A 4808-nucleotide genomic window follows, 5' to 3' on the forward strand; every position below is an offset into this window, starting at 1 on the left:
AAATCGCTCACGATGAATACCATTTAAAAAAATTACCTGAGGGAACCGAGGGTGTGAGTCAAGATAGTCGTCCTCTCGAACAGTGACCGTGCCATAAAGAGTAGCAAGAGTACTAGGAGCAGGTATATCACGACCACGAACACGACCCCGGCCACGAACTCTTGAACCTGAAATAGAAGACCGTCCACTGACGGTGCGAGGAACAAGAGATGCCCGTAAAGCAGCTACAACTGCGGGTGAGTCCGCCACAGGTGTTCTCACCGTGTCTGAAGTAGAGGTTGTGGCTGCAGCTGTGACCGCCACTGAAGAAGAAAGACTAGCAGCAGTGCTAGCAGTAGTAGTGGTTGTGACTGAGGTGGCAGCTGAAACAGGGCTAGCGGCGAGTGAAACACACGATGCGGCAGTTAAAACTAGAAAAACAGAGGTACTGGTAGGTGCGGAGACGGTAGTAACAGCAGGGACTACCGTCTCAGACATAGACAAGGATGGACTAGAAGCGAAGCTCATAGAAGGCATTGAGCTGGAATCCATCCTGAACAAATAGGGCAAGGAATTTGATAAGAAAACAGCAGCTAAACAGCATGAAAACAGCGTGAAAACAGTATGACAATTCCCCAAATAGTCGAATAAAATTCGACTAACAGCCTAAATTCCCATATTTTTCCTCAAAAATTCGAATGGTAACAAGTAAGCAGCGATAGGGGAAGGGTAGCAGGCATTAATGGCAGCAATTGAAGCAACAATTAAGGCGAATTAAGCATATGGCAGCAGCAAATCCCAGTTTACAGTAGAAAATTTCGACTATAATTAGCCCTAATCGCAAATTTCTCGCAAAATTCGAATTAAACAAGTAAATATCAACGAGGCAAGGGAATTAAGCATCAAGTAAGATAAACTAAGCATTGAATCAAAATTATAGTCGATAATTTCGACCCAAAACGGAAAATCGAAACCCTAGGTCCTAATTCACTTCATAAAAGGCAAAATAAATGAAATTTAAATGCGAAAAAGTGTAGGAACTACTTACTTGATGATTAGGAACCTACAAATAGCAATTAATTGGCAAGAAACAATCAAAATGGGCGATTTTTGATCGAAAAACCGCGGAAGCCTAATACCCTTAATAGATCGAGTAAAGCAACACGAATCAAGGGGAAAGTAGAGGGTTATGCACAATTAATTAACAATAAACACAATGTAGGTGGTGGATTTGGCAAATGCGCAAGAAAAATTGAGGAATTGGGGTTTTTTGATCACAAATAAGGAAGATTGTCGAAATATGGGGGATGAAATGAATTAGAAGTAAAAAAGAAGGAAGGTAAGGGGACTCTCTGTACGGCCTTTGCAAAATCACTCGATCGAGTGGTTTAAAACTACTCGACCGCGAACTTCTAGCATGAATCCACTCTATCGAGTAAAAAGTTACTCAATCGAGAACTCCCCTTTTTTGCTTTAGTCGATCGAGCAGAATGGAGTTATTCGATCGAACAAAATTCACTCGATAGAGTAAAAAGTTACTCGATCGAGCTCTTCTCCTCGTGTAAGCTCTTTAATTTTCTATTATTCCTTTGAATTTGCGTATAATTCCCCAAACCTACATAAAAACACTCGCAAAAATATCCCAAAATACAAAAACTAAAAAGTAACAGTCTATAGTCTCTAATCTGCGCTAAAAATCGTCTAAATTCTAATTGTCCTAATTAAAAGCAATAAATAAAATTCAAAGGAAAATTTAAAAGTTGTTTTTACAATTTATTACACGGGGCATTTCTCTGCTCACTTCTCAAGGCAATTCAGCAGCCCCTCGGAGGGCGTCTGACTGGAGGACGTCATCTCAGCAACATTAATCGTCCTCCTCAATTTCCACGAGCTTGCTTTTGTATCATTGGGAGGAGAATAGTTGACGTCCACATACGCGCGAACTTTTCTCATCCTTACTCTTTCCTTACCGGCTTTAATATCGTCACTCCCACTTTGACTGACATTAGTTGCACAATACCCTTTGACAGCTCCTACATTATTTTCATCTGTACCTGCAGCAAGGAAAACAGACGAACTTTCCTCCTTTTTGCTCTCAACCTGAGGCGGAGGGGTCACAATAGCAGCACAGTACTCCAAATTTTCGTTTGGAGTGTCAATAGGAGGGTCAATAGAAGATAGGGCATTGCAAGGCTGAGCTTGCATGGGAGCCCTTCGGGACTTAGACTGATGGAAAATTAATTCCTCGTCCCCAACTTGGAAAGTCAATTTCTTGCCCCCGACGTTTATCACTGCACGGGTAGTGAATGAAAATGGCCTCCCTAAAATAATAGGGGTATGGGCATCTTCAGGGATGTCAAGTACAACGAAGTCGACGGGAATAAAGAACCTCCCGATCTTAACAGGTATGTCTTCTATAATACCTAGTGGTTTTGATATACTATGGTCGGCCATCTGAACAGTCATATTTGTGCAATTAAACTTTGTCAAACCATGTCTCTTAGACAGAGACAGCGGTAAGACACTCACGCTAGTGCCAAGATCGCATAACGCGTTATCAATCAAATGGGTACCAATATGACACAGAATTGAAAAACTACCTGGGTCTGACTGTTTGGGAGGTAACATATTTTGAACTAGGGTCGTCCCTACCACGGTCAAAGCTACCATCTCATGATCATTAATGTGCCTCTTATGCGATAAAATTTCTTTCATAAATTTAAGGTAAGAGGGTACCTGTGTCAGCAGTTAGGCAAATGGCATAGTGACTTGCAAGCTTTTCAGGAGTTCGGCAAATTTGCCGAATTGTTGATTAGCCTTAGCACTTTGCAAACGCCTCGGGAAGGGCATCGTGATGGGTATCTCGAGTCCTTTGTTCCTCTCTTCCAACGTGTCAGCCGGATCAAGCTCCAAATCCTTCGATCGCTTCTTTCCTCTCGAACGAGGTCCTTCAGGCGATATTTCACTCGATCGAGCACTAGTAGGCTCTCGATCGAGTAGTTCTTTATCTACACTACTCGATCGACCAAAAATACCATTCGATCGAGCTGTTTCTTCAACAAAATCACTCGATCGAGTAAAAATTTCATTCGATCGAGTTGAATCTTTTTCCTGATCACTCGATCGAGTAGAAATTTTACTCGATCGAGTCCTTCCTTCAGTACTTTCACTCGATTGACCCCCAATAATCAGTCGATCGAGTACTTTCTTTGTCTTCAGCTCCTTTTCTTCAACAGAACACTCTTCATCAGCAATAATTTCCTTCCTCGAGTCTGATTTTAACACGTCCGGTCCCTCATATGAACGACCGCTCCTCAATATAATTAAATTTACCGTCTCATGTGGATTCTTATCAGCTTGTGACGGTAAATGAACCGGTTTCCTTGTGGACTGGTTCGCGGCTAACTGGGCAACTTGACTTTCAAGTGCCTTGATAGATGCTTCTTTTTGTTGATCACTCAGTTGCCACTACTTTGTCAAAGACTGCAACATTATCTTCAACTCACCTAGCTCATACTTACCCCCACCAGAAGATGATGCACCTTGATTAGGTGTAGGAAAGGAAGGAGGCTTCTGAAAGCCTTGTTGAGTCTTATGTGGAGAGACATACGGCTGCTGGTGTTGCAGAGGAGGGGTAGGATTGACCACATTTTGACTTGTCCACCTCAAATTGGGATGGACTGCCTTTTGGTTGTTTTAATAGGAACCCCTTCCTTGCCTGTATTATTGAAAAGAAAGGACCTGTTACTTCTCTGTAAGACAGCCAACAGCAGTGTGACCGTCGTTGCTCCCATACCTCTCACATGTGACAGTCTCCCCTCTAGTAAGCAAATGAACCGTCTGAGGCTCCCCAGCAGAATGCAGCTCCAACTTATCAAATCTAGCATTCATGGCTTCCAGCTGAGCCACAACTTGCTTAACGACTGCATGAACTGTCCTAATACCATCCCTCGTGTTTCCATACTCAGCACAGTGGTTTTCCATCTCTTCAATAAGGGCCCATCCCTTATCATCGTCAGTGTTCTCTTGGAATCTTCCGTTAGATGATGCATCAAGTATGGCCCTGTGATCATCGTACAGCCCATTGTAGAACTAGTTGGACATAAACCACGGATCAAAACCATGGTGAGGAAGAGACCTCAAAGACTTCTTGAAACGGGACCATGCTTCATAGAAAGTCTCATCAGGTGCCTGCTTGAAACTTGTGATCTTTGCCCTCAGCTGATTGGTGCGCTGTGGAGGGAAATATCTTTTATTAAAAGCAAGAGCAAGGGTCTCCCAGTCTCTAACCCCCGCGGCCGTACGGTCCAAATCAGTTAGCCACTCCCTGGCTGAGTCAGTCAAAGAAAAAGGAAATAGAACCTCCTTAATCTTGTCTTGAGTTACCCCCTTTGTGGCGGGGATAGTAGAACAGTAGTCCGTAAACACCTCCATATTCTCCCTCGGGTCCTCACCTTCCGCACCTCTAAAGAGATTTCTCTCCACCAGATTGATATACGAAGGTCGGATGTCAAATGTATTCCCATCCTCAGTCTGGAGATTGAAACCCTTTGGAATTGATGATGCTTTAGGCTCCGAGTGACTAGCAATGTTAGGCATCTTTACCGGTTAGCTTACAGAACTGGAAGTATCTTCTTCAAAAGATGATTTTTCTGTAAAAACGAAATGTTGAAGCTCTGGTTCGAAAGTCTTCAAGTCTGCCTTTCGTGATTTTCTTTGCAGACGTAGTTTATGCGTGAACAGTCTCTCTGGCTCAGAATCAGCTGAAACTAACTCAAACCTGTCTGACATGGGCATATACAACACTGAAAGAAAATAAATAAGAAATG

The 4808-nt window shown here is 42.9% G+C and overlaps 1 non-coding gene across 1 annotated transcript; it reads left to right on the top strand.

Moving 5' to 3' along the window:
- Positions 1 to 4096: 4096 nt before the first annotated feature.
- On the top strand, positions 4097 to 4202 carry LOC141635763 (small nucleolar RNA R71). The gene has a single exon (XR_012540425.1). It is a non-coding gene; the product is annotated as a small nucleolar RNA R71 (small nucleolar RNA).
- Positions 4203 to 4808: the final 606 nt, after the last annotated feature.

The sequence above is a fragment of the Silene latifolia genome, chromosome Y, assembly GCF_048544455.1.
Source record: "Silene latifolia isolate original U9 population chromosome Y, ASM4854445v1, whole genome shotgun sequence".
Taxonomy (NCBI): domain Eukaryota; kingdom Viridiplantae; phylum Streptophyta; class Magnoliopsida; order Caryophyllales; family Caryophyllaceae; genus Silene; species Silene latifolia.